The sequence below is a fragment of the Phyllostomus discolor genome, chromosome 1 (assembly GCF_004126475.2).
Source record: "Phyllostomus discolor isolate MPI-MPIP mPhyDis1 chromosome 1, mPhyDis1.pri.v3, whole genome shotgun sequence".
Classification (NCBI taxonomy): Eukaryota; Metazoa; Chordata; class Mammalia; order Chiroptera; family Phyllostomidae; genus Phyllostomus; species Phyllostomus discolor.
Window position 1 is genome coordinate 196,089,155 of NC_040903.2, and position 12,148 is coordinate 196,101,302.

Sequence of the window (12,148 nt, forward strand, 5' to 3'; positions counted from 1 at the left end):
TGTTTCTCTTTTGTTTTTTAAATCAACATTGTTTATTTGTGTACTCAAACTACTACTACTCTTAAGAATTCATAAGCCTGTCATCAAGGCTTGTCTTCAGTCTTGAAAATGCCTCTCTTAGAGAACTCCTTTAATTCCTATTGCCACTGTCTTTGCTGAGTTCTTCACGTTTCAGAAAGCAGCAGTATCAAAAAATGAGTAATTTCAAGAAGTCAGTCAGACTCAAAGCTCTAACAAGTGATGGCATCCAGCCTGGAACTCAAGTGTTCTAGCCTCCAGGCAGGGCACCCGAGAACTCTTTAAATCCAAATATGTGGAACCCAGATTGTAGAGAATTCATATTCCAAAAAAAGTTCTACACTGGAGTCTCAACTCTTTCCCTGTGACATACAAAACAGAACTAGATCCTGCAAGTTCCCTTCTCAGGCAGTGAATCTTCGAGGTCCTCTTCACTTGAGAACTCGAGTAAATGTTTTAAGTGCTGACCTTTTCTTTCGCACTCACCTTCGCTGTGCTAGTAGTGATCTCAGCTACCGGGAAAAACTACCCATCCATTGCTGCAGGGAAGCAGTGACGTCATGGCTAGAATTAACTGACCCCGTTTTTCCGGCTTCGCAGACCCAGGAGCCCAGAAGGCCGAGGGAAAATGAGTAGGAGGTGGGAGACCACTGTCCTTTCCATCCAGGGGGCGGGGCCCTGCGCCGCCAGCAGGCGGAACCGGCACTCTGCAGTGCCTACGGGCCAGGAGGCGAGAAAGTGGGTGTGTGCATGGGGGGCGGCCAAACTTCCTGTCCCGGGTTCGGACTGCTTCCGGCAGGAGCCGGAAGACGCTGTGTACTGTACGCTGTGCACTGTGCGCTGTGTGTGGACGGAATTCGGGACGACTGGCGGACGGCTGCCGCGAACGGGCAGGTGAGGTCCGGAGCCGGCCAGATCACGCTTGCTAGGCCAGGTGGACCCCAAAAGGGAGGAAGCCAGTACTGGCTCCTCGGGGGCTCCGGTCGAATTCCCGCCGGAGAGGACAAGGAAACCGCCCCCCTTGGGCACCCTTGTGGGATCTGGCGGACCAGGGAGCGGCCGGTCTGAAGCCGCAGGGTTTGGACCTTTCCCCTTGCAGGGTTTTGAGGCCAATGTTTCGGCTTCCTTGCTTGGTTTCTGGGCCGAAGCACGGGAACAAGATCGTCCTGAGAAAGCCGGTGTCATCGGATCCCCTGGGCGGGGGCTCCCGGACTGCATTCGCAGCCGAGGCCTGCCCGCTGACCTGGGGCCTTACACGAAGGCCCTTGTAATCGGGGAATAAGATGCCAAGGGGACTCTGCCCTGGATATTTCATCCCAGAGCTGCTGTCTTCTTTCATATATCCCATTACTTTCTGGGTCTAGAAGAACTGAGGCTGCCCATTTGGAGCGGCTGGACTGCGGGTTTCTGCTGCGCCTGCGGGGGTGGGGTGGGGTGGGGTGTGGGCTGTGAGTGTTTACAGCTTGTGCGCATTTTGCAGGATGAGTTTAGTCCCTGAAGTTTCTTCAGATAAGAGAATCCAGTTTATTAAAGTTTATTTACCTTGCTCACGAAGCTCTGAAATGCAGTTAAGGCACTATTTGGAAATTAAATATTATTAACTTGGGACCTAAGAATTTGCACTTCTTTCTCTTTGGCAAAAGATCAACGTAGCCTATTTGCAAAGAAGATAAAAAACATTTTGAAATAAAGTCAGGGACATTTTGGTGTTAAGGAAGAAATTCCACTTTGTGTTATCTTAGTGTGGACAGAGCAAAATCAACTAAACCAGCAGTCAGGAGATTTAGATTCTAGTTTTTTAAAAGTTTTGCGTTTTAAGTAGATGCCTAATTTTTTGGTAAGTTATTTAATCTCTAGGTTTTGCCTTTTTTTCTCTCTCTGTAAATTAAGAGTTTTACCTATTTATTCAGCAAATATTTTCCTGAGTGTCTACTTTGTGCACAGCATTGTTCTGGGTTAATGGAAGAAGGGTGAATAAACTCAACAATCCTAACCAGTGAGAAAAGTTTCCATGTTGTGAAAACACCAAGGTAAGGACAGATTTGTTTTGCCTGGAGGGAAAAGATCAGAGCGTTTTCATGGAGGAGATGGCATTTGGGATTTTATGGGCTGGAAAGGATTTCACAAGATCAGAACTAGATTGGGGGTATGTGCTACTGGTTGAAGAACTATCCCAAGCAAAAGCCCTTGAGCACTGACAAAGATGAGTGTGTCCATTTAATAGCCAGTCCATTGTGGGCTGGAGTAACAAGTGTGTTAAGGAATGCAGTGGATGTGGGAATGGGAACAGTGTTTGAGGACAGGTGGACATGCCATGCTCAGGAATTTGACTGCCATACTGAGGCACTGAACTTCGAGTAAGCGGACTAATACAAGCATTTCTGTGTTTTGGAAAGGTAACTGGAGTGGTTGCGTAAAAGACGGATTGGCAAGGAGAATCTGAAGGGCTGGGTGACCAGTTAGAAGCCTATTTTAATAGTGTAGTTGAAAGATAATGAGAAACCTAAATAGGACATTACAATAGGAATAAATTTGGGGGAATTAGAACCACTGGGATTATTTAAATAGGGAAGATGAGAGATTGTTGAAGACTAGAATTTGCAGCTGAGTGGAAGGAAGATTGGGCAACAAAAAGGTTTGGTGTTTGGGGGGGGATCATCTGGATTTTGGAAATTGTCACATTTGAGTTGCTGTTGGATATCCATATGGAGATAGTAGTAGGCAGTTAGAAATGCAAGTCTGAAGTTCAGAGGAGAGGTCAGAAATAAACGGAAAAAAACTGAGTATCAGTTTTTTTGATAACTGGTGTTTGATAAACTGAGTAAAACTGAGTATCATTGACGTTATTCATTTATTATACAGGTATTTATTCGGTGCCCACTAGGTGCTTACAGGGAAGTGTGTATGGAAGCCCTTCAAGCTCGTCGTAAAGACAGCCTTAGAGCTTCACAGTATCAGAAATGACTCGAGGAGACCTAGGTTCCTTACGAATCGCATAAAGTACTGTGCCGGGCAGTGTGCTGGGTGCTGGGAGATACAGCTGTGAACAAGACTAGTTGTTTCCCTAGTTTATGGAGCCTACAACTTAGGGGGTAGCCAGGCAGAAAATGAATATTGTATAAAACCAAATGAAAGAATCAGAAATTGTAATGAGTGGAGACAGTAGATATAGAAAATAAAGGTGGGAGTGTGGAGAACCTTTGGATGAGGTGTTGGGGAAAGCCTTTCTAAATGAGTTAACAGTTAAACTGAACTCAGAAGGGTGAAAACAAACAAAAGAGCTAACCAACTGAAGAGAGGATAACCTCCCCTTTCCTAGGAGAGGAAGTGTCATTTACAAATCCCTAATATAAGAAACAGCTTACCCTAGCTGGCATAGCTCAGTGGATTGAGTGCGAGCTGCGAACCAAAGTGTCGCAGGTTTGATTCCCAGTCAGGGTACATGCCTGGGTTGCAGGCTATGACCCTCAGCAACTGCACAGTGATGTTTCTCTTTCTCTATCTCCCTCCTTTCCCTCTCTAAAAATAAATAAATAAAATCTTTTTTAAAAATTTAGGTAAGTCCTATTATAAAAAAAAAAAGAAACAGCTTAATGTGTTCAAGGAGCTAAGGGAGATTCATTAGGCTGGAGCTTGGGGAGCAAGTAAGGGAGGGTGACTGCAAAGTGTGGTTGGAGAGGCAGCAGCGGCTCACATAGGTTCTTACAAACTCAGAATAAGGAGTTGGATTTCGTCTAGACACATTGGAAAGCCTAGAGAAGAGTTTCAAGCAGGGAAGTATGTATGATAAGAGTGACATTTGAAGATATTTATTGCTGTGAAGAGACTAGAATGGACGGTGGCAGGAGTAGAAGCAGGGAGATGGTTAGGAGGCAGTAACAGTACTTTAGGGCAAGAGGTGATGGTGGGCTGGAGTAGGGTGGTGGCAGTAGAAAAAGAAGTAGGTGGATTTGCTATCTTTCTCTTGTGGAGGTAGAATCAACAGGGCTTGCAAATGAATTGAGTATTGGGAGCAAAGGAAAGAAAGTAATAAAAACTACTCTTAAATGAGGTAAATGGTGGTCCTTGAGTAGAGGGTTGTGGTGAGAGGGTCTGGCAGGAAATGATGGGAGACAGGCTCGGGAGAGAATTTGGTTTGGATATGTTGAAACTGAGATACCGAGTTAAAGTGCTAGAGATGTCAGGTAAGCAGTCGCATGTACCAGTTTGCAGCTCAGGGAGATACCTGGGCTACAGATTAACGTTTGGAGACCATATTTAAAGCCCAGGTACTGGATGGATTCACAGGAGGGAGAGAGTAGAGCAAGAAAGCAGGCCTGAACACTATCCTGAGAAATACGAACATTTAGGGGCTGAGTGGAGGAGGGGTATTGGAGTTTTCAAAAGAGACTGGAGAAGTGGCTGAGAAGGTAGTAGTGAAATAAGGAACACATATTTTGGAAGCAAAAAAGTAGTGTTTGAGGAAGGAGGCCGTGCTTCTGAGAGACAATGTCAGTTATGCCACTTTGGTTGCAAGTGACTAATTTTATTCAGAAGAGAAAATTTACAGCAAGGATGTGGGCAGTTCACAGGACCGGAGAAAATGCCAAAGGCCCCGGCTTTACAAAGGCCAGGAATGTGAGCAGCCCCCGGGGAGGCTGCTGACTGCATTGCTGTAATGGATGGGCTGCTGCCGCATTTTTCAGTCCTTAGTTAACTTCTCTGAGGACTCAACGTTGAGGAAAGGTGTGGTTTGTTCAGCATGGGTCACGGGTTCAGTAGTTGTCCAGGGTAGAAAAGCATACCTCAGTCTACAGTTCCGCTAAGAATGTAATCAACGGGTGCGGGGTAGATCCCCAAACAAGATGTAGATCCTGTCACCCAAGCAGGGGAAATGAATGTGGGACAGTCAAAAACAGCAGCTGTCCAGTGGAGGACAGCACAGCACAGTGTCCATTGGATTTGGTAACGTGAAGATCATGGGTAATCTTTTTTTTTTAAATGAAAGAATTGTAAAGTCTTTTTTTAATGTTTTTTTTTAAGATTTATTTATTTATTTTTAGAGAAGAAAGGGAGGGAGAAAGAGAGAGAGAAAGAAACATCAATGTGCGGTTGCTGGGGGCCATGGCCTGCAACCCAGGCATGTGCCCTGGCTGGGAATCGAACCTGCGATACTTTGGTTCACAGCCTGTGCTCAATCCACTGAGCTACACTAGCCAGGGCTATCATGGGTGATCTTTTTTTTTTTAATTTTTTTTATTTTAATCATTGTTCAAATACAGTTTTTTTCCTTTTTACTCCCAATCCAGCCCCCCCTCCCACCCTCCCCACTTCCCTCCCATTACCACCCTCCCCTTAGTATCATGGGTGATTTTTACAAGAGAGGTTTCGGTGAATTGATGGGGTGGACCGTGATTGGAGGTGAGAAAGTGGGGACAATTCTCTTCATGAATTTGGTTTGTAGAGAATTAGGCTCATAGAGGATTAGGTGACTGGAATAAAGTTCAGGGCTATGAGAATAGAGTACCCGGAAGATCTTAGGAAGAGAAGGGGGAAGGCCCAGGGTGAGTCCTACAGTTTCTAAGACTCATTCTGGCTTCACAGTTCTTCATTCCAAGTGTCTTTGTTAGTTCCTGTTACTACTTCATCATTGGAGTTTACATAATAACTCCCATAATACGCTGGGTTTGCTATGGAAGGTTACCTGATTTTACTGTTCCCAGCACAACCAAATTGTACACCAAAATTGAAACTGTGCCTTTAAAATAAGTTTTAATTTTTGGTCTTTGTAATTCACTACTATCAGAATTTCTGTTTTAATTTTTTAAGCGTCACTGACTTGCTTGGGTTTATATCCGTGGTCAGCCACAGGTGGAGTTGGAGGGAGCTGAGACGCAGATTGGTCCCTGATAAGGGAGACTAATCTTTTTGGTTGGAATCGTGTGCTTTATTTTCACCTTTGTGATGGTGACCACTTGAGCGGAGCACAATGTTTCTCAATTTCTTTCCTCTTTTTTTCTCTACCCACTCGTCTTGTCCTCCTTTCTAAAACTGGGTCAAGGTGAAGGCATTGTTGACCTCCCTTGAGTTACAGCAGTACTGATAGTCTGAGCTTTGTGTTGTAGGGCGGAGTCACTTTGCTTTTTAGAGATTGTACAATGGTGTTCTGTTTCTTTTATGAAGCAAAGTAGTTAAAGCCCCGGGTCATCTTTCCCTTTGGAATGCACTCCCTTCTGCAGAGCAGTTAGGACCGAGGCAGGAGACCTGAGTAATCTCCATTCCCCTGTTGCTTGCTTTAGTTTACCCTGGATTGGTTTTCCTTCCCAGTATTTCCCCGTGTAGCCTGCATTGGTTTTAGGCCGTCTGTATCATGGGGAAATGGTGTAACTGTTGATTCCCGTCTAGGATGTGAGTTCTGCATTGGGGTTTGGGACGTAAGACTTCTTTCCTTTGCTGGTCATGGCCTAGTGTGTAGTGTTCTCTTTTGCAGATCTCGGGCAAGGGGACAAGATTCAAGTAATCTCAACTTCACCAAAACTCCAGTGATCATTGCTGATTGTTTGTAATATATATTGAAAACATATTTATGTCTATGACTTTTACACTTTATGGCTGATTCTATGCTTAGCATCTATATTTTAGACATTTTGAAGGTACTTTTATAGTGTTTTTCAGTCTGTGAAATATAACCTGTTAGTAGCTTGTGAGATCAGTTTATTGGGTCTTATCATTTATAAAAAGACAGTGCATGAGAGTAGTAGAGGTTAGTATTGCTATATAAAAATAAGTTATTTGTGTGTGCTTCCGTGTGTGTTTTAGTTGCTGGGTTACGATGGAAAGTGTATCTTACTGTAGGCTGCAGTCAGAAGTTTGAAAACCACTGCTCTTTGGAAATTTGGACTCAGTCATAAAAGGTGGAGTTCCTAACCTTTTGTAGTATACTGAGCATTTGATAGGCTTGCCTGTTTCTTGAGCACCTGTGCAGACCTTTATTTCCGAAGACTTTTATAATTATTTCTATTGACTAATATAAAAACAATCCTAGGATAGATTTGTTTTGTTTCTTTATTTCAGATGACTTTCCTAGGGCCAAGAAGTTGGGTAGCTTGCCCAGGCCTCAACCTAGTCAGAGGCGGAATTTAGATTCCTGCCTTGGAGACCTTGTCCTTTTGTTTTTAAAAAACATATCTCAGCTTCTTTAACTTGTTTAGCAACTTAGTAATTTTAGTGCATGATTTGCTGGATGATGTTGGGTGTGCTGTGGAAAAAGAATGCAGTTTCTCAAACTTGACTTCCCCGGATTTGTTTATTTGGCTAAAAACAGAAGGAGAGTTGTTCTCAGGATGGTCCTGATAATAGAGATGCTGTTTTCCCAAATTCGCTTTGCTTTTGTCGAATTCTCTAATTATCTCCATACCTTTTCAGGGCTCCTTGTTCTTTGCTTTGGTCATTGCAAAGGCCTTATTGCCTGCAATCTTTTTAACCTCTAGGCTGACAATGGGCTAACATTCAATAATAGCAGCGGCAGAGTCTGTGGATTTCTAAATAATGCATGCTGAACCAAGATTTTTTTTTAAAGCAGATTAATATATTTTGGTGGTTGGGGAGTCAGGCACATGTAAAATTTAGTTCTTAGCAAGGGGAGAGGAAGGTAGGGTCTGGATAGTACTGCTTGGACCAGTCCCTGGCTTTCTGAGGCCAGTTGGTTTTGTAGTGACTCTTCATCTAGAGCCAAGATGCCTTATTAATGCTTTGTGGAAAACATGATTGATGGGTCCGACCTTGGTTGCTGATGATTAAATGTCACTGCCTCTTCTATTATTTATGGAGCTAATTAGTACATTTTCTATTTAAAAGGAAATAGGGATAAACATTTTGCCTGTCCACCAGCTACAGATATGTAATAAAAATGAATAGCCTTGGCTGGATACCTCAGTTGGTTAGAGCATCGCCCCCTTTTGCCAAGGTTCTGAGTTGGGTCTCCGGTCAGGGCACATACAAGAATCAGCCAATGAATGCCTGAGTGAGCAGAACAACAAATTGATGTTTCTCTCTCTTGCCCCGCCCCAACTCTTCTTCTCCCTCTCTCTCTCTCTCTCAAAATCAATACATTTTAAAGAAGAACATATATTAACTGTCCACCTTAAACACCTTTGGGTGATGTAGGTGACTACTCTATACATTGCAGTTCTGATCTCTTAACAGCATGAGAAAGCCTGGGAAGAAATTTCCCCGAGACCCATAATTTTATTGAAAATAGCTTCCCTTTGAGTAAGAGCCGTGCCTTTCACTCCACTGTCATGTAAATTGCATTTAAAGGAACAAATTGCATTGGGACCCCTCCCCCATACTAGCAAATTATTTTTATTATAAATACTCTAAATAAACATGAAGCTAGGTAATACTTATACCTTCTGTGCTGAACTTTTATAGCTCTTAACTGTAACATCAAAACAAATTTATAAATCAGTAATAGCAGTGTGAGGGTTGGTGGATTTCTAAAATATATATGCTAAACAGATTGTTTAAGTAGTCTAACTTGTTTTGCTGGTCGTAGGGAACCATGTGTGTCATAAAATTTAGGTTATCAGAATATATCAATTGTCTCCATGGATTTACAACTTTATGAGTAAGTATACAGATGTAAACAACATCATAAAACGAAAATTCAAATTAACATTCATATTATGTGGTAGAGTTGTTTTGCTAAAATGAAATACATACTTAATGTTGAGTTTAACAGTGGAAAGATTTAGCCTTGGATTCAGTAATATATTTCATTTGTTTCTACATTTTAACTTAAGTAATACTAATGCAGAGGATATCATACAAGATACTATTTATAATGTCAGGGCATTATTACACAGTTTATGATAATCAGATCTTACATTTAACCAGATCTGACTGAGAAGCCCTCAGATGTCAACTTTAATGTGGTATTTATAATAACTTTGTAGAGTTAGAGTTGACTTGTTCAATTGAAGATAAGATTTGCTTTGTGCCCTGACTGGTGTGGTTCAGTGGGTTGGGTGTCATATCTCAGACTGAAAGGTCACTGGTTTGATTCCTGGTCAGGGCACATGCTTGGGCTGTGGGCCAGGTCCCCATTTGGGGGCGTGCAAGAAGCAACTGATCGATGTTTCTTTCTCTCTCTTTCTCCCTCCTTTCCCCTCTCTCTAAAAATAAATAAAATTTAAAAAAAGATATGTTTTGCAGGTGAAAAGATAACACAGAATGGAAGAAAGTTTGTGCAAATCATCTATCTGATAGGGGACTTATATCTAGAATATATAAAGAACTCTTAGAATGCAGTAATAAAAAGATGAATCATTTAAAAGTGAGCCAACAACCCATTTTAAGCATTTCGCCAAAAAAGTTGTACAAATGCCCAACAAGCACAGGAAAAGATGCTCAGCGTCATTAGCCATCAGGTGATGAAACTCAAAACCACAGTGAGTCACTACTTCACACCCACTGGGACCGGTATGATGAAAAAGGCAGACACTAACAAGAGCTGGTGAGGGTGTGAACAAATTGGATCCCCTTCATACACTACTGGTGGGGTTTAAGGTGACACAACCACTTTGGAAAACAGCCTGATATTCCTTGAGAGATTGAACATAGTTACTATATGACCTAGCAGTTTCTCCCCTAGACAGGTACAGAAAAGAATGAAAATATATGTCCACAGAAAAACTTGTACTTGAATGTTCATAGCAGCATTATGCATAATAGCCAAATTGTGGAGATAGCTGAAATGTGGAAATAACCCAAATAACCATCAACTGATAATTCAATAGATAAAATATATATCCATACAATGGAATATTACTTGGCAACAAAAAGAAATGAAGTACCAATGCATGCTACAACTAGGACAAACCTTGGAGACATCATGCTAAGTGCAAGCAGCCAGGCATCAAAGATCACACGTATAATGCCCTTTATAAGAGATGTTCAGGGTAGGTAAATCCACGCGGATGAAAAGTACATTAATAATTACGCAGGCCTGGTCAGTGGAGGGTTTGGGAGAAAGTGGGTATGGGTTTTCTTAATTGGGATGACGAAATTTCTAAATTGTGGTTAGGGTTGCACAACTTGTACTCTTTAAATGAGTGAATTGTGTGCTATGTGAATTCTGTCTCAGTGAAGCTGTTATTTAAAGCAGATTTGCATGGCGCTTTTTAAAATCTGTTAAATGGGTAACCAGAACTGGGAATAGAATTGAATTGGATTTGCCACCACACTTAGCTAGTACTGGGTTAAAGATGAGATCCGCACAGTACACCTGCCATGGTTCCGAGCACTCCAGCACAGATTCTTCTGAGGGCAGCCTTCCTACTCTGCTGCATCCCACTGTTCTCTGTTGTTTATACGGCACACGTACAAACCTCAGATTTGGACACCAGAATTGTATGGCTGCACTCAGTCATGGTACGGGTACTCATTTGTTCCAGAAAGTGCTTGTGCTAATTTTTAAGATTATCATTGAAACGAAAACAGTCTTAGGGTATCCAACCTTTTGGCATCTCTGGGCAACACTGGAAGAAGAGTTGTCTTGGGCCACATATTAAATACATTGTGACACGTAATCACACACAAAAATCTCATAGTGTTTTAAGTAAATTTATGATTTTGTGTTGGGCCGAATTCACACCCATTCTGAGCCACATGCAGCCTGTGGGGCCACAGGTTGGACCGCCCTAAAGGGTGTCGTAGATAACCATGGACCCTTGAGAGGGTGATCTAGAGGTGGCTCTTAAACTATGAGGGCGGTACAGCTCCTTTCTCTTAAGTTGTTATCACATCTTTGCAGAAATGTCTAAGACCTGCTATACCTGATTTTCCCCTTGTTCAGAGCACGTATTCATATCCTTCCATTTTTTCCCACTAGGTAAGAAAACAAGCCATTCCTGGAGCCAGCACCATTAGTTTCTAAAAAACCTAACAAATATAAAGACAGTAAATAGTTGTCTAGTTTCTTAGAGATTTTACAATCCTAGAATCTCAAAATTGGAGGAAGCTTAAGCATAACCTAAATAAACATTTGGTAATTTCTTGGCTTCTTGAGATGAGCTGGAATCAGGGGAAAGGAATTCTGGAACTCTGTGATTCAAGATCAGGCTTAGAGAGATGTAGTCACTGTTCACGCCAACTGCTCATGCCAGCCTGCTCTGTGGGTGGGAGTCGGGCTCTGTAGTTTAGTGACTTGGGCAAGTGATGTACGGGGCCTCAGCCCCTCCTCTGTTAAAGAGAGGGTTGGATAAACCACATTGAGCTATTTGTAGTGCTTGACTAAGAAAAATATATGAGAGGAAAAATTGGGGATTTATGGTACTTTATGTGGGAACCTTAAAGGTTTTTTTTTTTTTTTTTTTTTTTTTTTACAAAGTCTTGTGACTTTTTTAAATGATGGAAAATACGGATTTCTGGCAACTGACAAGGGAGAGGGAGGAACTGTTAGGGCAGTGACATTTGCTCAGGTACTTCTCAGTGCTTTCTTTGTAGAATAAGCCTGTCTTATTCTAACTTTTCACTTTACCTTGGTGTTGATTGAAAATTCCCAGCCTGGGTACATTTTACACTGTATGACCATTTTGTGTTTAATAGTGCTTACAATTTTAGCAACAATTGTACAAAATAAAATTAAAATCATTTTGCCAAGATCCTGAAAAAAAAACCACAAAGCTATAAGAAAGAAAATTTAAATTATGGGGAGAAAACAGTTCCATCAGGGTCCGAAGAGTACTACTTTTAGGAAACATTGTTCAAATTTTGACTGACTGTACAACTATTTTTAGAAAAATCGGGAAATTGAGAAAAGAAAAATAAGTCATACCAGCCTGCTACCCAAAGTACCACAGCTGTGTGAATTTTCTTTCTTTTTCCTTTGTGTATTTTAACTATTTTTAATATTGGCAAATGTGTGATTTTGTATTTCATTTTTGTCATTTGTCATTGGCATTTTTCTTCACTGTTACATTGTTTTCATAACCATATTTTTAAGTGACATAATTTAATGAACATTTCTAATTGCTGGGTATAATTTAATCAGTGGTCCCTGATTGTTGAATATATATGCATATTTACATGTTGCTTGCAGTTGCTTATTATTGCAGATAAGATGAAATTCTTTGGACATAGAAATTTT

The 12,148-nt window shown here is 41.6% G+C and overlaps 1 protein-coding gene across 3 annotated transcripts in view; it reads left to right on the top strand.

Moving 5' to 3' along the window:
- Positions 1 to 850: 850 nt before the first annotated feature.
- ZNF410 (zinc finger protein 410) overlaps positions 851 to 12,148 on the top strand; it is a 32,982-nt gene continuing 21,684 nt past the window's right edge. For 2 of the 3 annotated variants that reach the window (XR_004900024.1, XM_028507341.2), the window contains exon 1: positions 851 to 912. The gene's annotated coding sequence lies outside the window, so the exon portion shown is untranslated. Of the gene's footprint in view, positions 913 to 1,929; positions 2,049 to 12,148 lie in introns of those variants that run through there. The other variant, XM_036011960.1, reaches the window with a different exon arrangement.